A 23,571-nucleotide genomic window follows, 5' to 3' on the forward strand; every position below is an offset into this window, starting at 1 on the left:
TTATTGAAGGATGCCCCCAGGTACCCCACAGGGAACCCCTGGATGGAGACAGGGGTCACAGGTGTTTTCACCCTCCTTAGATCCACTAGGAGCTCCTTTGTTTTAGTCACGTTGAGCTGCAGATGATTCAGCTCACTCCTGGTGACAAAGTTTCAAACAACAGTCGTGTATTCCAATGCAGCCAACTATTGCAGAGTCATCAGAAAACTTCTGAAGGTGGCAGGACTCAGCGCAATAGTTGAAGTCTGAGGTGAAGAGGGTGAAGAGAAAGGGAGAGAGGACAGTCCCCTGTGGGGCCCCAGTGTTGCCTACCACCCTGCCAGACACAAAGTCCTCTAGGCCTACATACTGTGGTCTGCCCATCAGGTAAACCACAATCCAGGACACGATGGGGCCTCCACCTGCCCCGCAGCCATCTTCTCACCGAGTAGAGCCGGATGGATGGTGTTGAATGCACTGGAGAAGTCAAAGAACATGTCTCTCACAGTGCTCGCTGGCTTGTCCAGATGACTGTAGACTCTGTTCAGCAGGTAGGTGATACAGTCCTTAATTCCCAGACAGGGCTGGTAGGCAAACTGTAGTGGATCAGTAAAGGGCCTGACCATAGGCCTTAGCTGCTCCAGGACGAGTCTCTCGATGGTCTTCATGATGTGGGACGTCAGGGCCAGCGGTCTGTAGTCCCGAGGGCCACTGGGATGCGGCATCTTCTGCACAGGCATGAAGCAAGACGTCTTCCACAGCACAGGGACTCTTTGCAGCTGCAGGCTCAGGCTGATGACTTGACTCAGTACTCCACAAAGCTGGGGGGCAAAGGCTTTCAGCACCCTGGGAAATACACCATCGGGGCCTGCAGCTTTGCCAGAGTGGAGCCTCGTCAGCTGTCTTCTCACCAGGTCAGGCATGAAGGACACCGTAGAGGTGCCCGTTGGGGGAGGGCTGGGTCATCAGGTTTTGGAGGACATGATGTAGAGCAGGGGATGGAAAAGTTAGGTGTGAAGTGGTCCACATGGTCCTCCAACCCTGTGCTACCTGTCTTCTGTAAGCCGATGATGGTTCTCATGCCCCTCCACACATCCCTCATGTTGTTTGGCTGGAGTTTATTCTCCAACTTTTTTCCTTTAATTGTCTTTAGGCTCTCTGATTTAAAGTTTCAGTACCCCCTGCACTCTCCTCGCCTCATCACGGTTGTTATCTCTGAACGCTCTCTTCTTTTCATTCAGGATGTCCTTAATGTCCTTGGTGATTGGAGGTTTATTGTTGGCATAGCAGGTTAAAGTCTGAGCTGGGACATTGCAGTCCACACAAAAATTGATGTAGTCCGTGATGCACTCAGTGAGTTCATCAGTGTCCTCCCTGCCGGTTCACAAAGTGCAGGCTAGTCAGTCACTTGAAAGCAAGCCTGCAGTGTCTCACAAGCCTCCTCAGACTACCTCCTAACAGTCCTTTTGGTCGTAGGCTTCTTCTTCACCAGAGGAACATAGCAGGGTTTGAGGTGAACAAGGTTATGATCTGAACTGCCCAGAGGGCGGAGAGAAGAGGAGATGTATGCATCCTTAATGATAGCATACATTAGGTCCAGAGTCCTCTCCTCTCTGGTAGGACAGCTCACATAATGTTGGAAAGTCGGCAGAACTCTATCCAAGGTGACATGGTGAAAGTCTCTCGACATGATGATGAGGGCACTGGGTTGTTGAGTTTGAAGTCTGGAGATGGTGGTGTGTATGACGCTGCAGGCAGATGTCAGGTTTGCGAAGGGAGGGATTTACAGAACAACAGTGATGACATGCAGGATCTCTCAAGGCAGATGCTATTGACGGAGTTCAACGGCCAGCGGTTCAACATCAGGGCTACAGAGCTGATCTTTGATGGTGATATGACCAGGATTACACCATCTCCTTTCTGTTTACCGCTCTCGGTGCAATCCCAATCAGGCCGAATGGTGTGGAAGCCATCCATGGAGACATTCTGGTCGGTAATGTCCCTGTGCAGACATGTCTCTGTGAAACACTTTAGACTGCACTCAAGGTACTCCGGGTGACTCCTTGTCAGCGCCATTACTTCATCCATTTTGTCGTACAGAGACCTTACATTTCCCATAACAACAGAGGGGAGACCCGGCTTAAATCTTCTCCTCTCCATAAGCCCATTCTGTCTCGACCCTCCTCTATAGCTCCAACGTTGCATCCCACCTCAACATCCCCAGTGTGTTTTTCTCAAGAGTTCGGATGGAATATCAGCTGGTCTGGCCGTAATGTCAGCCAGCATGAACGCGATCAGCTGTCCTCGGGCGTAACCAAAGGCAGCGTGTCCAGGTGGAAGCGGCATTGATAATAGCATGAAAAAATATAAAAACCGTCACCACTTGAAGACAGGAACAAAAGCATTTATAACATTTTATTTTGTATCAAATATATTCAAGATGGCAAAAGTGCACAAACATAATTCACTCTCCATAGGTTTTACTCTTTAACATACATCTGTACAATATAAGTTCATAATTAATAGTATCATTAGAATCCTGTTTTTTTGTCAGTATTGAAACAGGAATCCCCATCTCAGTCTTCAGCGCTTTAGATCGAAACTGTTTAACAAGGTACAAACTGAAAAACAATGAGACAAAGCCTTTAGGGGTAAAGCACACACACCTACTAGCTTTAAATTGTACCGTGTAAAGTGTGAATAACGTCCATGTTAAGTGCTTCATGATAATGATGTAATACATAACATTTGTCACTGGAAGAGCTGAATCTCAACTAGCATTGACTCTCTGAAGAGAGAGAGAGTCAATTAGAGTTGATCAGCAACAGCTGTGCCACCTGCATGATGGGACTTTTTAAACTGCCTTGTGGCACTGCAAACATTTTCTCTTGGTAACTGAAACAATGGGAGCTGTTTGGGTCTTGCTTATTTGTGTGCTGACTGTTTGGCTTGCCAAAGGTATTTATATTTCCTCTGTGTGAACATACTTTTTAAGGAATTGGTAGTGAGTATAGCACATTTTAAAGAGTGTGGCTAATTATTAAATATGCACTGTCCATAGGCTCTTGTTTGCCTTTTGGTTGCACAAATGGACAATGTGATAATGGGCTGCAGAGGAGAACAAGAGGTAAGAACATTAATGACAGGATCTTTTCTGAGCTACTGTTTGACACTAACTTAACCTCTTGTGTACTACAGATGTGTCTCCCAATGATCTCTCCATACAGAAGGCCTTGGCACTTCTCCAGTCAATGGCGTCCATGTTGGAGCAAAACGTTAGAGAAGGTGAGCAAACTCTGTGAAAATTGCTAGAAAGCAAGTTTGTGTAGAACCAAGGTTCTTGTTGTCAAACTGTGGTTAAGTTCAGTTTGACGTGTTTGCTAAATTGTTTAGCTACCTACACACTATTGTACAGATGCAGTAAGAGGTCAATATCTGTCATTTGTAATTAAAGCAACTCCCCCTGACCAGATGTATTTGATTTTTAAAGCAAAGTGTTTAGTGATTTCTCACAGCAGTGTCAAAGTCTTTAAGTTGAATGTCCCTCAATTTTTCTTTTTGGTTCACAATCCTTATTTTCAGTACAACTGGAAACCAATGAAGTGGAAGCCGAGGCTTCAGCAAGCCACTTTAAAGTAGTACAACAGCCAAAAGAGGGCAATACTGGCACAGGTTACAATGATGGCACAGTCTGCAGCCCCAGCAACATGACGGGCGACCTTGCCAGCAACATGACGGGCGACCTTGCCAGCAACATGACGGGCGACCTTGCCAGCAACATGACGGGCGACCTTGCCAGCAACATGACGGGCGACCTTGCCAGCAACATGACGGGCGACCTTGCCAGCAACATGACGGGCGACCTTGCCAGCAACATGACGGGCGACCTTGCCAGCAACATGACGGGCGACCTTGCCAGCAACATGACGGGCGACCTTGCCAGCAACATGACGGGCGACCTTGCCAGCAACATGACGGGCGACCTTGCCAGCAACATGACGGGCGACCTTGCCAGCAACATGACGGGCGACCTTGCCAGCAACATGACGGGCGACCTTGCCAGCAACATGACGGGCGACCTTGCCAGCAACATGACGGGCGACCTTGCCAGCAACATGACGGGCGACCTTGCCAGCAACATGACGGGCGACCTTGCCAGCAACATGACGGGCGACCTTGCCAGCAACATGACGGGCGACCTTGCCAGCAACATGACGGGCGACCTTGCCAGCAACATGACGGGCGACCTTGCCAGCAGACTCCGAGTGATAAGGGAGCTGTTCATGGAGCCACACAGAGGAAAGCAGCAGCAGCAGCAGCAGCAGCTGAGGCAAAAGCGGGCAGAGTTGGTGCTTCATTTTGCCCTGGAACCTCAGAACTGATGAGTGACTCAGTCACAGAGTCTATTAGTGTGGGAACCATGCAAGAGTTGATTTAGCTGTTTCTGTATGTACCTGCTGTATTGCCTCTGTGCTTTAAATAAAACTCTTAACTGATTTTTGATGTCTTATTTACCCAGAAGTGCAGCCTGACATTCTGGGTTTTGGTTAGTTTTTTTTTTTAATTTGACAGAAGAACACTAGTTTTTCAAAGCACTCTATAGCAATGTCTCAGTGCAGCCAGATGATAGTCATTGTCTCATTAAAGAAAAAAGAGGAATATTCCAGACTGCAGAAAAGTGCTGTGGCACTCTTGTTTTTCTCAATTGGAGAAAAAAAAATAGTTGCAGCTTGGATAATGTACTTTACATTCAGGCAATCTAAGATCTGACCAAATGCCATTCAAGAGTCTATGAAAACAATATCATTTTGACAGTGAGATGCATCTAACCCGGGCTGCTGCGGCACTTTAAACATCCAAAGATGTGTGGGTGCAGATGTTTTTGCACATACTGCATCACACTAAACCCTTGGATAATAGTGTCTACCTTGCTGGCTTTAAAAATGGTTTGTGTTGTGGCTTCAAGTACTACCTACGCTTTACTGATCGTGGAGGTGCCTGCTAACCTGGTCATGCATGATGACATGCTGCTTCAAAATGGACCAACCACCACCCCAACTTGCATTAGAATCGGTAATATTTTCATGAAGAGATTTACTACCAAGGAGGTAGGGGTAGTGGTTTCAGAGAGAGGTCAAAACCATAGAGAGATAGATAGACATAGCAAGAGACTGCCCAGAAAAGAAGCATTTTTCAGCATGACTAACACAGACACCAGCTGAGGCAGCTCCCCACAAAGCAGAACCAGAGAGCAAAACAGACAGGCACACAGGGGACGTCCTGTTAAATGATCAGGACCTGCTCTCTATGGATAGTATAAAACCAGAGGTCATTTTGTATGTGAACAGTAAACCTATTACCTTTTTATGTGACATAGGTGCCTGCAGGACTACCTGCAGATAACTAATAGATAGATAGATAACTTTATTTATCCCAGAGGGGAAATCAGGTAATCATAGCAGCGGTAAAAAACAATCCGAAGTAAAAAAAAAATACAAAATATGAACTACAATAAGAGTACAGTATCGCGGATAAACACTATATTACAATATACTATGTGGATACCAGGGTTTAAACCAAATCAAACAAGTGTCACTGTGAGATCTGCCAGTGGAAAGTGTTGTGGGAATTTTGGATATTTGTAATTCATAATCATAGTTTTGTCAGGTCAGACACAGTTCAGTGTCTCCTGTCTCACATTCTTAATGGATAATGCAAATAACTAACTCATGATGATATATTGGCATATTTGTGCATCTGTACCCTGTGTTAGAGACCTTGTGATGAGAGAGGTTCAGAATGTTCAGAATTGTAATGTCTAAGGCATGTTTTTGTTTGGTCTAAAGACGTCACCCAACCAAGGCTATTCGCGTACTGTCCCTCTCCCTAAAAGACTGTGCGAGATTTGGCAAATCGTCATTCCCTACTAGACTCTAACTTGTGAGGATGTGGGGATGAACATATTTTTGTCTGCAGAAGAAAATGCTTTGGCAAAATAAACCACGGAGAAAAAGCTGATCCTGTTTGTTGATCTTTATTGAAGAATCTATTTCCACAACAAAAGCTGACTCAGGTGCCAGAGACATAACCAGGATAAGAGACCCAGATCCATCTGGACTGTCTTGTCAACTGTCCATCTTAATGTTTCCAGACTGTCCAGTCAACCTTTTGGGCAGAGACGCTTGTTGTTGTTAGGACTATCACTAATACCTACACCTGGACCAGATAGAGAATACAAAGCTAAGCTAGAGACAGCCGCTAAAATCACTGTAATTTATTCGTATGGAGATTCAGAAAGCACAGTAGTCTGGTGAAACCTCCAAGCTGTATCGGATGTAAAAATCAACAATGGAAAGATCTGGGTAAAATAGTGCAAATGGGGGAGAGTGTGACAGACTGGGCTGTCACATCAGTGAACATGTGGTACAGCTCAAATACAGGTCTGACCAGAAAAGCATTGTTTTGGCCAGTCCAAGTGCAGGGAGGTACTCATCTAAACCAAAGAGCTCAGTGAAACATTATTTTAACGGAAAATGAGGAAGAATTGCTAAAAAGTGTTACAGATAAATTATGGTTTAAAGGAGCAACTGATGTGGGATAAGTAAATGGAGCATTATCAGTGCATATAAGACCTAAAACTGAGTACAGACCATGTGTGAGACAATAGCCATTAAAACAGGATTCACAAGAGGGAATAAAACCTGTAAATGAGGATTTAATTGCTGCAGGAGTAATGATTAAATGCAAAGACTCCGCTGCAACACTCCTATTTTTCCAGTAAAAAGGCAGGCACCATCCGAAGGATGGCGCATGGTGCAAGATTGACAAGCAGTAAATAATGCTGTAGTTCATAGAGCTCTGTGTGTTCCTGACCGTCATACGCTGCTAAATACTTTAAGACCAGATGCAAAGGTGATCACTGTAGTAGATATCAGAAACGCATTCTTTTCAGTGCCAGAAGAAAAAAATTAAAATAAAATAAAATAAAAATAGCCAGTTCTGATTCGCTTTCACCATTGGGGGAAAAGATACACATATACCAGACTGCCCCAAGGCTATTGTGAGAGTCCAACTATTTACTCTCAAGTGATGAGTGCAAGTATGGCTAAATTCCAACCTCCAGGGGGAAGCCAAGTGCTCCTGTATGTAAATTATATTTTACTAGACTCCCCTGATATGGAGACATGTAAAAAAGACACAATAGCACTCCTAAAATATTTAGCTGAAGAAGGTCACAAAGCAAGTAAGAATAAGCTGCAGATGTGCAAAAAATAGATAAAATACTTGGAACAAAATCTTAGTGCAGCAGGATGAACAATAGTGGAAGATAGGAAAACTGCAATCCTCCAAGCTCCTTAACCAGTGACTAAAAAACAGACGATGTCATTTTTAGGATTGACAAATTATTGTAGAACTTGGATGCCTAACTATGCAGAAATAATGGCACCTTTGAGTAAATTAATGTATGAAGAAGATCTAAAAATGACATCCCCAGTTTTGGTATCTAGCACAGCACTAGCATTACCAGATTATAGTAAACCTCTTGTTTAAATGGTAGATTGTAAATGATATTTCATGACCTTTGTATTAGAACAACAACATGCAGACAAATTGAAACCTATAGCATATTTTTCGTCTAAGCTAGACAGTGTAGCATGTGCACTGCCTCACTGTGGGAGAGCAGAGCCGATCTGAGAGACCAACCATTACAAAAGGGAGAGGTGATATTTGTAGATGGTTATTCTAAAAAGAATGAACTAGGTAAAACCGTGACAGGAGATGCAGTTGTAACTCACACGACGGTGCTAAAAGCAAAACAACTGCCATCACTTTATTCAGCACAGGCTGCATAATTTATAGCCCTAACTGAAGCATGTAAATGAATGAAAAACAAAGAAGTAACTATCTATACTGATAGTCAATATGCATATGCTACAGTTCATACTTATAATATAGGAAGAACAGAGGCATGATAACCTCAACATGGAAACTAGTAACACATGTTGAACTTTTAACAGATCTATTGCAAGCAGTGCAACTGCTAAAAGCATTAGCAATATGTAAATGTGCAGCACATACGTCCAGCACAGATACTGTTTCCCTAGGAAATGCATTTGCAGATGAAACAGCAAAGGCAGCCGCAACAGGTCACACAACTGTGTTGACAGTGCAAGAGTGCACAACTCTAGATCAAACTACCTTAAAAGAAATGCAAGAACAAAGTCTATAAAAACTGAAAGAGAAGTTTAGATAAAAAAATGGAGCAAAATGACAAGACAACAAACCTATCCTACCAAGAAACCTGTATAAATGGGCGGCAATATTGAGGCATGGGTCAACACATGTCTCAACAGGAGGGATGGTAGGACAGATACAGTAATATTATATGACCTATGGATTCAACTCTTATTAAAAAAAAAAAATAATTGTGTGCCAGGCACAATCCACAAGTTAATATAAGACCGCGTAGAGGAAAGTTTCCTACACCTAAATCCATTCCAAATAATCCACATGGATTTTATAGAATCAAACCAAAGTGAAGGGAAAAAGTATTGTCCAGTCATAATAGATGCATTTTCAAAATGGATTGAATTTTTTCCAACCAAACATCCAGACGCTTTGACGGTGGCAAAGGCACTCTGTAAAGACATTATTCCCAGGTACGGGATACCTGAGAAAATCTGAAGTGATAATGGAACTCATTTTGTAAACCAGATAGTAAAAAATATAATATAATATCATGTTTCATATTGATCTGAAGAATTATTGTGCTTACCAACCACAAAGTGCTGGCCTAGTAGAAAGAATGAACTGAACTATTAAAAATAGATTAAAAAAGTGCATTGAAGAAAAAAAAAAGGAAGACATGGACGCAATTGTTAGATTTAGTAAAATTATACATAAACATCACATGTACTTCTGAAATTGACACCTTATGAAACGTCTTTTGGAAGACCATATACACTACCCAAATTTAAAAATGAATGGGAAACAGATGATGAGGCCAATTTAGCTGATTATATGAGGTCCATGTTGGAAAAACAGAAACAAACTAACGGAAACCTTTCTGTCTCCCAGCAGGAACTCCAACTAGTGGAACTGGGAGACTGGGTGCTTATAAGAAGCATTAAAAAAGAACATTGGTATTCACCTAAGTGTGAAGGGTCGTATCAGGTATTTCTGACATCTCCCACAGCAGTAAAGATAGCAGAATGATTAACACAGATCCATTTAAGACACCGCAAAAGGGTCATTTTGGTTGAAGACTCCGTTAGGGGAGGTGAGTCAAAATCTGATAATAGGGTGGATTCAGACGTTCAGAGGCTGGACAGACCTGAAAGTCAGTGAAGCTTTTATAAGACACCAAACCAAGTAGAGGAGATAAATTTAGCCAAAATGACCCAAAGATGGTTAGGAGATGCCATTCGTTGCTGTGTGACATCTATCTGTCTTATAATAATGATCCTTCATTCCTAATAAGTCTATGCATGTATAATTGTAGTGAACATGAATGTGCACCAACTGAACAACAGGTCTCTGCAGCAGGAAAAAGGAAAGGAGATTTTTGCATTTGGAGAACCTAGAGCAGCGTATACTCCAGATGAATGGTTCCAGGTGGTAACAGGAGTATCAGGACATAATAACAATTGGTATGCAATGGTTGAACAAGCTGCTAACATGTCTAAACAGAATTGTGTAGTGTGTATGGTTCCTAGACCCCTCTTACAAATAATCCCAGCTGTGATTACCCAAACATGTGTAGCTGATATAATGAATAACACAAATCCTGGGGCAAATTGTAGTTACTGGGATCCTATTTTCCCGATCACTGCGATCGACCTTAAGAAACTAATGTTTTCTAAAAAAAAAAGTAGCACCAGGCTACATAACTGAAGGAGAAAAATGACTAGGCAATCTCTCAAAAGAATGGTGTCAAGTAATTGTGCCTGTAGCATACAATTTAAACCTGTGTCACGATGTGACATCTGGTGGTGGTGTGGGGACGAGAGATTGTTTGATAAATTGCCAAGAGATGTGACGGGATACTGTGCTCTCATAATATTGCTCTTGCCAATATCTATTCATCCTAAGTCTGCTGCAGATTCAGCAGCTCATTGATCCAGTGTAATGCCTGAACAGTGGCAACATGACAAAAGATCTGCGAAATGGATAGATGTAAAAGATCCAACATACATTGATGCTATTGGAGTTCCACGAGTGGTGCCAGATGAATATAAAGAAGCCAACCAGATATCTACTGGTTTTGAATCAATTTTTTGCCTGTGGTTTACAGTTAACAAAAACATAGTCAGAATCAATTACATCCACTACAACTTGCTAAAGCTAGGAAATTGGACACAGAGTGGTTTTAAAGCAGTTCACGATCAATTAGTTGCAACTTCCCTCATGGCATTCCAAAAACCGAATAGCCCTGGACATGCTATTGGCCTAGAAAGGAGGGGTATGTGCAATGTTCAGGTTAACAGTGCTGCACTTTCATCCCTAACAACACTGCTGCTGATGGCAGCCTCACTAAGGCCATATAAGGGCTCCGTACTCTCAACAGTAAGATGAAAGTACACTCTGGAGTCGATACCACTATGTTGGACTCGTGGATGGATGCTTTTGGGAAGTATAGAACTTTGGTGTCCTCTGTCCTAGTCTCCATAGCAGTTTTTCCTGCAATTTTAACCTTGTGTGGATGCTGTTGTGTTCCCTGTCTGCGTGCTTTGCTTAACTGTCTCATTACTACAGCTATTTCACCCATGGAGAACAAAGTGGAGCAAATGTATCCTTTGCTTGGCAGCGATCCCCAAAGTGATGATGAAAGCAACGATGACGACGACAAGGAAACTCCTTTTGATATGCCGGAACTGCATCCTGATTCAACAGACTATGACTCTGACAAGTATCAAGAAACTGTAGTGTAAATGTATTTGTGTTCATGAAAATATTCTTACAGCTGAAAATCAAACAAGTGGCTGACTAAAAGTGATATGAGAATTTGAGCAAATATGTGATAAACAGGAGGGAAATGTTGGAATAATTGCACATAAAGTAATCTCATATTTACTTCAATTGCCTTTACATCTAACCTAACCTTACTTGGTGTGTGTGAACAGCTAACTTGCGCAGAGTTGTGATGCAGGTAGAAGAAATCAGATAAGCATTACTGCCGATGAGTCACCAAAGAGGTATCTGAGCAATAACAGAAACTGCTCATCTAATTAAAGACAGAACATGTTTCAAGGACGAGCAACATGTGCCCCATCTCCCTCAGAGATGTAACTCATGAAGATAATGAATTGAGCAACATGTGAAGAGTTGCAGTTGTGTGTCCAATCTCCCTTACAGCTATAACTAATATTGTAACTAGGGTCCAACGAAAGGAAATAAAAAGAAAGGGCTCGGCACAATGTGTTTAAGAGCGTAGGAGATTGGAACTGAACGCATCTCTGACCGTTCTCCTTGCAAGTAAAACATATAACTGTTGCCTTTCTCTCTTTTGTTATGTTTTGGATGTTTTAGGTTGTTTGAACCTGACAATATTATTAGCCTTAGTATTGCGTTTATCTCTGTATGAGATTCGATTGGTTTTAGTCAGAGTGTACATAAACCTACTAACTGTTTTAATCACACCCTCGACCTTTTTTTGGCTTATGGAGTGGAAATCAATGACTTAATAGTCTTTCCACAGAATCCTATTTTATCAGACCATTATTTAAAAACCTTTGAATTCATATTACAGGACTACTCGCCTCTGGGCAAAAGTTTCTACACTAGACGTTTATCTGATAGTGCTGTAACTAAATTTAAGGAGGCAATTCCATCTGCATTTACTTTAATGCCTTATCCTAATATTCAAGATTCCTGCAATAACGTTAGTTTCTCTGAAATTGATCACCTTGTTGACGGTATTGCAGGCTCACTATGAACAACACTTGACTCTGTAGCTCTGTTAAAAAAGAAGGTAATGAAACAGAGGAAGTTAGCCTTACTTGCTTCCTGCTTTGCTACAGTGCGGACGCTTTTCTGCTTGCTCTCGCCTTTGCTTTCATTTTTTGCTACTATCTTCTACTATTTGCTTCTCCTCAATAAGAAGCAAAGAGCAACAGCTCCTGGATACTTACAAAACCAGTGGGATTATATTTCTTTTAGATAACAGAGGCATTTTTCAATATTTTTACGACTTCCTCAACGCTAGGCAGGGAGGCCTACCATTCAAGATAAGCCTGAGCCTGTGCTACAGTGCTAAAGGTAATCAGCAGAAGATGCCTCCCTTCTCTACGGAAGATTACCACAAACTACTACAGAAGATTTTGCTGTTGGAAACAGAAATTAATCGGTTAGAAGTATATATAGAAGTGAATGGATATTGTGGAAACAACACCACTCTTGCACTGACTGAAAACAGTGGACAGGGGCATGCCAGAACCCAGCTAACTAGCAATGATGAAGCTACGAGAAAATGGGAGGTCCCTTCACTGGGTAATAAATCTACCAGCGACAATCCTCCCTGGAACACACTTAGTGCAAAGCCAAAAAGAAGACCACCTCCCTGCGACAAGGGAGAACGGATAACTGGGAGGACCCAGCGCCCCGATATCTCTGATCTGACCGGTTGGCCTGCGCTACCATCTCCATCCAGACATAGCGATTCATCAACTCCACTGCCACGTAGGACACAGCAGTGGACACCTGAGAAGAGGAAATGTACCAAGAAACCTCCCCAGCAAGCAGGTGTTCAGCTAAAGAACAGGTTTGCTCCACTGTTGCCGTACAATGGATCCCCCTCTGATTGCCTGAATAACCCACCATCACCACGCAGCAGGGTAAGACCTGCTAACTTAAAACCACAGAGAAAGCTTACAAGAGGGCCTGAAAATCTGACTGTGGGTGACTTTTCTGTAAAAGATATGAAAACCAATAATAACACCAAAGTACTCTGCATTCCGAAGGATACGGTGTCTGAAAAAAGAATCCTGGAAATTGTGGCTGCACACCCAAATGTGAAAAATATCATTCTGCACATTGGTTTTAATGACATTGAAAAACAACAATCAAGGGAGCTGAGAGAGCACTTCAATAAACTCTTTGAAACAGTCAGCGCTGTGAATGCTGAGGTCATTATCAGTGGTCCTCTATCCCCGACTGGGAGAGGAGCTGAGAGATTCAGTCGACTTTACTCGCTGAATGAGTGGCGCTCCAGAGCTTTTCTTGCTCGTTCAATGCATTTTATTGACAAGTTTAGCTTTTTCTGGGACCGCAGGCATCTTTTTAGGGCAGACGGACTTTGTCTAAATAAGCTGGGAGCAAAGTTTTTCATGACCAACATGAACATCTTACTTCCTGCGTCATCCATCTATCATCACTGCCAAGGACAAGAGACAAGAGGAACCAACGAAAAAGGAAGACACAACACAGCTTATCATGAACGTCAAAGGAGGACCGCCACTGCAAAAGGAGAGCGCTGACCATGAGAGACACCAGAACAAAGAGGAGAGGTGTCCATCCCCCTCTACCGCCCCCTTCATTTGCGAATGCGTGTGAAGATCCATCCCCCACACCCCCCAAGCCTCCATCCAGGTCTCCATCCTTCTCCCTTCCTCAAGTAAGGCTTTCTCCCCCTTGGAGTTCCGGGAGCTACCCCCACCCACTCCCCGCCCTACACCTATTTTTACCCCCCTTGACCGACCTCAGCGATCCCCCCCTCAGCGTCATCTCAGTGGCACCCCTTCTCACCCCCCCCCCTCCACAAAGGTGTGCTTCACAAACTCTCAGCCCTACTTCGCCCCTCTCATATCAACCCCCTCCACGCCCGAAGCGTCCACCTTCAGTAGTTTGTTACAGCTCTGACGCTGCTCACTCCTCCTCCCCCTCATGGCCACCTCCGCCCCACCCTACTGATACAGAAAAGGGTTCAGCCGTTGACCACATTATCAGCTGGGCCCAAGGCTGCCTACGTCAAAGCTCGGCACCTTCTACATTCCTGTAGTGACTACCAAGAGAGTGAACATTTGGAAACGTAGACACCCTGCTTACCTAAACAATCTCATTCCTATCCTCTCCAAATCAAAGTCAACATCGAAGCCTGTCAATAACACCATCAGGATGGGTCTGCTCAATGTTAGGTTTCTGAATAACAAATCATTTTTAGTCAATGATTTTTATTACCACTTCCAAACTTGATTTTATGTTTTTAACTGAAACATGGCAAGAGCAAAATAACAGTGCAATCATTCTGATTGAGACAGCACCCCCCAACTATATCTTTATTGATGTATGTAGATCTGGGAAAAGGGGTGGGTGCTGCTATATTTAAAAAACATATTTCAGGGGAAACAGATGTCCCTTGGTGATTTTACATCATTCGAATACCTGTGTGCTGTCTTGAAATGCTCTCCCAAAATTCTCCTGTTAATTATTTACAGGCCACCAAAATACTCAGCAAATATTTTCGATGATTTTACTGAATTATTGTCTTGCATCTCCACTGACTTTGACTGCCTAGTTATAACTGGGGACTTTAATTTTTATATTGACGATTCGAATGACAAGGGTGCAAAGGAACTTTTTACTATTTTAAAGATACATTTGAACTGTCTCAACATGTGAAAGAGGCTACTCATTGTAAAGGACACACCCTGGACCTGACTATCACAAAAGGTCTCAATGTTTATCTTTCATTGTCTGATCACGTCTGTGTTTTCTTTAATATTTCTTTAATTCCGGAGACACAAACAGAATCAAAGAATGTCAAAAAGCGCTACATCAATGAACATGCTAATGTACTCTTTAGAATAGAATAGAATTACTTTAATGATCCCAGACTGGGAAATTATTTTGTAACAGCAGTAGTGGGTCAGCAAATAAGAACTTTGTACATAACATAAATAGAATCCAATGTATACATAGTGTATATATACAGTGCACAGTGTGCTATAAACAATAAACAATAATAATATAAACAACAAAATATGCAAAATATACTATAACAATAAAACTATATACAAAACAAAACAACAACAAAAAAAAAGCAGAGAGAGGGATGTTAAGATGCAGCGTCTGTATCTGGGCAACAGCGGAGTAGATGACGTCACAGGCAAATAACAAGGCCTCATCCCCACAGTCAACAGTTCAATGTCCGGGGTACAGAGACGTCTCCCCACGCGAACGTGTCCGGGACCACACCACCTCCAAACGTTGGGCAAAAACCAGAACACAAACACAACAAAACCTTTTTAAAAACTTAAAAACTTAAAAACCCACGGGAGCTGCTGTTACAGGCTGCTACATAGTACGCCGCCATAGCAACCAAAAGCAAAAATGCCATCTCCTTGCTACCACCTCTAAACCAATGCCATGCTGATGACCGTGTAAACAACTTTTATTCCAAAATGATGAATATCATAGATGTCATTGCACTACAGATTTCTTGTAAGCAAAAGGCACCCTGGAGAAAAGCTGCTGTTGTAACAGCCCAGAGAAGAGAGTGCAGGAAGGCTGAACGAATCTGGCGAAATACAAAACTTCATATTCACCATGACATCAATAAAGAGAGGCTCCAGGCCTACAATTTAGTCTTAAAAAGTGCTAGAGAAACATTCTTCTCCAGTATCATGAACAGCAATACTAATAAGGCCAAAACCCTATTTGCAACTGTCGATAGACTGACCAACCCCCCAACACAAATACCAGCCGAACTCCATTCCACACAGAAATGCAATGAGTTTGCATTCTTTTATACTAATAAAATTGAAGGCATCAGACGTGCCATCAATATCTCAAACAAAAAAGTTGGATCACCACCCTGTTTAGGCCAAAATAACACAGCAATGATGGCAAGCTTTAATGCCATATACTCTAAAACTCTAGTGGAAATAGTGACAGATCTAAAGCCATCCACATGCTGTCTTGATGCTTAACCTACCAACTTCTTTAAGAATGTTTTTGACTTCCTATCAACAGACGTATTGCAAATAGTTAATAACTCTATTCAATCGGGCAATTTCCCAAAGGCCTTCAAAACTGCAGTCATTAAACCTCTTCTAAAAAAGCGGAGCCTAGATGCCTCTATTATCAACAACTACAGACCAATTTCAAATCTACCATTCATAAGTAAAATAATTGAGAAAGTTGTACTCCAACAACTAAATCACTTCTTGGCTACTACTGGCTGCCACAACCTCCAGTCAGGATTTCAACCTTTTCATAGCACCGAGACGGCCCTTATTAAAGTTATAAATTACATCCGTCTTGACACAGACTCTGGCAAAACTTCAGTATTAATGCTATTGGACCTCAGTGCTGCATTTGACACTGTCGACCACTCAATACTTTTGGACAGGTTGGAAAAGTGTGTGGGGCTCTCAGGCACAGTCTTAAACTGGTTCAAGTCATATCTACAAGATAGAAACTATTTTGTTTCCATTGGCGACTTTGTATCAGAACAAGCCAACGTAACGTGTGGAGTCCCCCAAGGTTCATCTTGGGGCCGACTTTATTTAACATCTATATGCTCCCACTAGGACAAATCATGCAAAATAAAAACATTGACCACCATTGCTATGCCGATGACACTCAAATCTATGTAGCGCTATCACCAAATGACTATCGCCCCATAGATCTTCAGTGCCAGTGCATTGAGCAAGTCAAACACTGAATGTGCCAAAATTTCCTTGAACTAAATGGGGATAAAACTGAGATAATTGTTTTTGGTGCGAAGAAAGAAAGGTTTAAAGTCATCCAACACCTTCAATCACTGTCCCTGAAAACCTAAAATAAAGCCAGAAATCTTGGGGTTATTATGGATTCTGATTTACATTTCGACAGTCACGTCAAATCAGAAACAAAATCGGCCTACTATCACCTCAAATAGGTAACAAGACTTAGGGGGCTCATGTCAGCTCAAACTTGTCCATGCTTTTATTACCAGTAGGCTAGACTACTGTAATGGTCTTCTTGCATGTCTTCCAAAAAAATATGTCAGGCAGCTACAGCTTGTTCAGAACGCTGCTGCTAGAGTTCTAACAAAGACCAAAAAATTTAAGCACATTACACCAATTCATAAATCATTACACTGGCTTCCTGTACATCAGAGAATTGATTTCAAAATCCTCCTGCTCAGATATAAATCACTACATGGTCTCGGGCCGAAGTATATTACTGATATACTCCCACTACATAAGCCTTCTAGATCACTAAGATCCTCTGAGGCCAATCTGTTAGTGGTTCGCAGAGTAAACTCAAATCAAGGGAACGCATCTTTCAGTCATTATGCAACAAACAGCTGGAATAAACTTCCTGAAGATGTGAGACTTTCACCCACTCTGACCACTTTTAAAACTAGACTGACAACTTTTATGTTCACCTTAGCTTTCTGCTAAATCTTTGCACTTTTAATGTCTGCACTGTTTTTATTATTGTCTATGTTTTTATTCTCTTTGTCTTTCTGTAATGCATTTTAAATCATGACATGTTGTGCTGTGAAGCACCTTGAGTCTGCCTTGTGTATGAAAAGTGCTATACAAATAAAGTTACCTTGCCTAGCTCCGTGGTATAAGGACGCACTCACACTGTCCGCCCGTACTGTGCCTCTCGTGCTTTAGGGTACTTGACCCCCCCAGAGGGCCAGGCCTGTTTGTAGTCACACTGCCTGGGCCTCGCGCGGATGCTTCTTGCCTGCCTATACGTCATCACACCGTAACACGTCACACTAATTGAGTTTTTGTGCGTCTTGTCCAATCTGCAGTAAACACTCCCCCTCCCCATCACACCAAAGTGAACCTTTTGCCGCCATTGTTTTAAATGTCCTCTCATAGTTCGTCCTTCTTTATTTCTATGTACGAACAGGCGCACATAAAATGACGTCACAATGCCTTAGGCCTCATGCTCGTGCTTGTACAAGTGCACACGCTCGTGCTCATACATGTGCAAACGTGCTTTACAAAAGCCCACCTCTCCCAAACGGTCCGTGGCCGGCAAGCGTTTTGCACATAGGCGCGGTACGGTTGCACTCACACTGGTCAAACGAACTAGACTTTACCCGTGAAACATATTTGGGCACGTCACGGATGGACAGTGTGAGTGCACCCTTACACACAAAATTGTGAATTAAAACAAGTATTGCGAAAATCGGAAAGTAAATGGCGCGCTACTAAATTGGAGGAATCTCGCTAAGTTTGGCATGAAAGTCTAAAAATATAAAGGAAGGCCCTCCGTAATGCCAGACCAGTCTATTACTCATCTTTAATAGAGGAGAATAAGAACAATCCTAGATATCTTCTCAGCACTGTTGCCAGGCTGAAAGACAGCCACAGCTCTATTGAGCCAATGTATTCCTATAACCCTCAGCAGTAACGACTTCATGACCTTCTTTAATGACAAAATTATAACTATTAGAGCGGCGCCCCGAGCAGTTGGGGGTTCGGTGCCTTGCTCAACAGCACCTCGGCAGTGCCCAGGAGATGAACTGGCACCTCTCCAGCCACCAGTCCACGCTCCATACATGGTCCACACAGGGACTTGATCCAGCGACCCTACGGTTCCCAGCCAAGTCACCTATGGACTGAGCTTCTGCCGCCCCCATTAGCCAACCTTTAGTTAGCACTCCTGTATTAGATATGATTAACATGTCTTTATCAGCAGGTTATGTACCACAGTCTTTTAAAGTACCTGTAATTAAACCTCTTCTTAAAAAGCCCAGTCTTGATCCTGAGGCAGTAGCCAACTATAGACCTATATCTAACCTTCCCTTTCTCTCTAAGATCCACGAGAGATTAGTCCCGGATCATCTGTGTGACTTTTTACATAATAATGAGTTGTTTGAGGGCTTCCAGTCAGGATTTAGAGCGAATGATAAAAATGAGACAGCACTGATAAAAATTACGAACGACCTTCTAATAGCTTCAAACAAAGGACCTGTCTCTGTATTTGTTTTACTAGATCTTAGTGCTGCCTTCGACACTATTGAGAATCGCATCCTGCTACAGAGACTGGAGCATCTAATTGGCATTAAAGGAACCGCATTAAGGTGGTTTAAGTCATATTCATCAGATAGATCTCAGTTTGTACATGTTAATGACAAATCCTCCATACACACTAAAGTTAATCAAGGAGTTCCACAGGGTTCTGTCCTTGGACCGATTCTATTCACCTCATATATGCTTCCCTTAGGAAATATTATAAGGAAGCACTCCTTAAATTTTCATTGTTATGCTGATGATACCCAATTCTATATGTCGATCAAACCAGAAGAAACCGATCAGTTAGCTTAACTTCAGATGTGCAATTTTCTGATGTTAAACTCAGATAAAACTAAAGTAATTGTACTTGGCCTTGAAGGCCTCCGTAACTCAATGGCTTAAGATATTGTTACTCTGGATGGTGTTGTGTTGCCCTCCAGCACCACAGTAAGGAATCTGGGAGTTATTTTTGATCAGGTGACAAGGTTGCCAACAACAGTCGTGTATTCATTTTCATCCCCTTTTCCAATGCAGCCAACTATTGCAGTGTCATCAGAAAACCTCTGAAGGTGGCAGGACTCAGTACAATAATTGAAGTCTGAGGTGAAGAGGGTGAAGAGAAAGGGAGAGAGAACAGTCGTGGGGCCCCAGTGTTGCCTACCACCCTGCCAGACACAAAGTTCTGTAGGCGTACATACTGTGGTCTGCCCATCAGGTAATCCAGAACACGATGGGGCCTCCACCTGCCTTCAGCCATCTTCTCACCGAGTAGAGCCGGACGGATGGTGTTGAATGCACTGGAGAAGTCAAAGAACATGTCTCTCACAGTGCTTGCTGGCTTGTCCAGATGACTGTAGACTCTGTCCAGCAGGTAGGTGATACAGTCCTCAACTCCCAGGCGGGGCTGGTAGGCGAACTGTAGTGGATCAGTAAAGGGCCTGACCATAGGCTTTAGCTGCTCCAGGACGAGTCTCTCCGTGGTCTTCAGGATGTGGGACATCAGGACCAGCGGTCTGTAGGGGCTCGGTGGATGGAATAGGTAGGTGTGAAGTGAGGTGGTGAGGGGCAGTAAAGGGGTCTGTCAGAAGGAAGAGTAGGGGGAGGTAAAGTGGCAGTAGTTGAGGGGCCTTCACCAGCAGAGTCATGTGGGGGTTGGGCCGCAGTATCAAACCTATTGATAATTGGTTCAGTTCATTGGCCTAGTCCACATGGTCCTCCAACCCTTTGTTACCATTCTTCTGGAACCCGGTGATGGTTCTCATGCCTCTCCACACATTCCTCATGTTGTTTTGCAGGAGTTTATTCTCGTGACTTTAAACTCCATCATATAGGATGGACAGTGAATATTTAGAATGCAGCACTTGAAGACAGGATCAAAAGCATATATAACATTTTATTTTGTATCAAATATATTCAAGATGGTAAAAGTGCACAAACATAATTCACTCTCCATAGGTTTTACTCTTTAACATACATCTGTACACTATAAGTTCATAATTAATAGTATCATTAGAATCCTGTTTTCTTGTCATTATTGAAACAGGAATACCCATCTCAGTCTTCAGCGCTCTAGATCGAAACTGTTTAACAAGGTACAAACTGAAAAACAATGAGACAAAGCCTTTAGGGGTAAAGCACATTACCTACTAGCTTTAATGTGTACCGTGTAATGTGTAGATAAAGTCCATGTTAAGTGCTTCATGATAATGATGTAATACATAACATTTGTCACTGGAAGAGCTGAATCTCAACTAGCATTGACTCTCTGAAGAGAGAGAGAGTCAATTAGAGTTGATCAGCAACAGCTGTGCCACCTGCATGATGGGACTTTTTAAACTGCCTTGTGGCACTGCAAACATTTTCTCTTGGTAACTGAAACAATGGGAGCTGTTTGGGTCTTGCTTATTTGTGTGCTGACTGTTTGGCTTGCCAAAGGTATCTATATTTCCTCTGTGTGAACATACTTTTTAAGGAATTGGTAGTGAGTATAGCACATTTTAAAGAGTGTGGCTAATTATTAAATATGCACTGTCCATAGGCTCTTGTTTGCCTTTTGGTTGCACAAATGAACAATGTGATAATGGGCTGCAGAGGAGAATAAGAGGTAAGAACATTAATGACAGAATCTTTTCTGAGCAACTGTTTGACACTAACTTAACCTTGTGTACTACAGATGTGTCTCCCAATGATCTCTCCATAAAGAAGGCCTTGGCACTTCTCCAGTCAATGGCGTCCATGTTGGAGCAAAATGTTAGAGAAGGTGAGCAAACTCTGTGAAAATTGCTAGAAAGCAAGTTTGTGTAGAACCAAGGTTCTTGTCAAACTGTGGTTAAGTTCAGTTTGATGTGTTGGCTAAATTGTTTAGCTACCTACACACTATTGTACAGATGCAGTAAGAGGTCAATATCTGTCATTTGTAATGAAACCAACTCCCCCTGACCAGATGTATTTGATTTTTAAAGCAAAGTGTTTAGTGATTTCTCACAGCAGTGTCAAAGTCTTTAAGTTGAATGTCCCTCAATTTTTCTTTTTGGTTCACAATCCTTTCTTTCAGTACAACTGGAAACCAATGAAGTGGAAGCCGAGGCTTCAGCAAGCCACGTTAAAGTAGTACAACAGCCAAAAGAGGGCAATACTGACACAGGTTACAATGATGGCACAGCCTGCAGCCCCAGCAACATGACGGGCGACCTTGCCAGCAACATGACGGGCGACCTTGCCAGCAACATGACGGGCGACCTTGCCAGCAACATGACGGGCGACCTTGCCAGCAACATGACGGGCGACCTTGCCAGCAACATGACGGGCGACCTTGCCAGCAACATGACGGGCGACCTTGCCAGCAACATGACGGGCGACCTTGCCAGCAACATGACGGGCGACCTTGCCAGCAACATGACGGGCGACCTTGCCAGCAACATGACGGGCGACCTTGCCAGCAACATGACGGGCGACCTTGCCAGCAACATGACGGGCGACCTTGCCAGCAACATGACGGGCGACCTTGCCAGCAACATGACGGGCGACCTTGCCAGCAACATGACGGGCGACCTTGCCAGCAACATGACGGGCGACCTTGCCAGCAACATGACGGGCGACCTTGCCAGCAACATGACGGGCGACCTTGCCAGCAACATGACGGGCGACCTTGCCAGCAACATGACGGGCGACCTTGCCAGCAACATGACGGGCGACCTTGCCAGCAACATGACGGGCGACCTTGCCAGCAACATGACGGGCGACCTTGCCAGCAACATGACGGGCGACCTTGCCAGCAACATGACGGGCGACCTTGCCAGCAACATGACGGGCGACCTTGCCAGCAACATGACGGGCGACCTTGCCAGCAACATGACGGGCGACCTTGCCAGCAACATGACGGGCGACCTTGCCAGCAACATGACGGGCGACCTTGCCAGCAACATGACGGGCGACCTTGCCAGCAACATGACGGGCGACCTTGCCAGCAACATGACGGGCGACCTTGCCAGCAACATGACGGGCGACCTTGCCAGCAGACTCCGAGTGATAAGGGAGCTGTTCATGGAGCCACACAGAGGAAAGCAGCAGCAGCAGCAGCAGCAGCAGCAGCAGCTGAGGCAAAAGCGGGCAGAGTTGGTGCTTCATTTTGCCCTGGAACCTCAGAACTGATGAGTGACTCAGTCACAGAGTCTATTAGGTGTGGGAACCATGCAAGAGTTGATTTAGCTGTTTCTGTATGTACCTGCTGTATTGCCTCTGTGCTTTAAATAAAACTCTTAACTGATTTTTGATGTCTTATTTACCCAGAAGTGCAGCCTGACATTCTGGGTTTTGGTTAGTAGTTTTTTTGTTTTATTTGACAGAATAGTACAAGTTTTTCAAAATACTTCATAGCAATGGGTGTCTGTGCACCCAGATTATAGTAATTTGTTGTTTCATTACAAAAAGGACCCCAGAGGGATATTCCAGACTGCAGAGAAGCGCTGTGGCACTCTTTTTCCAATTGAGAAAAACAATAGTTGCAGTTTGAATAATGTACTTTAAAGACAGTTTTATAAGCACTAAGATCTGACCAAATGTCTTTCAAGAAAGACTATGAAAACAAACATTTTGACAGTGAGATGCATCTAACCCGGGCTGCTGCGGCACTCATTTAAACATGCACAGACGTGTCGGTGCAGACAATTTTGCACATACTACATTACGCTAAACCATTGGATAATAGTGTCTACTCTACTTCGCTGGCTTTAAAAATGGTGCGTGTTGTGGCTTCAAGTACTACCTACGCTTTTCTGATCGTGGAGGTGCCTGCTAACCTGGTCATGCATGATGCTTCCTACTTTAAAATGGACCAACCACCACCCCAACTTGAATCAGAAAAACTTTGATAATCCCAGTGGTAAATTGTTTTTGTCGCAAACTCCAGATATACAAACACATATTATACAGATAACATTTTTTTAAAACAAATCTAAAACCGTATGTGTAGATATAACTATATACAGTATATAAAAATATCAAACTTACTATAGTAATATATACAGATCAAAGTACTGTAACGTGCAAAGTACCATGTGTTGTATAGTTTAATGACCACAGACAGGAAAGATTTCCTGTGGTGCATCTGCGTGCGAGGAGTCTTCTG

The sequence above is a fragment of the Echiichthys vipera genome (genome assembly GCF_963691815.1).
Source record: "Echiichthys vipera genome assembly, chromosome: 18".
NCBI lineage: Eukaryota > Metazoa > Chordata > Actinopteri > Perciformes > Trachinidae > Echiichthys > Echiichthys vipera.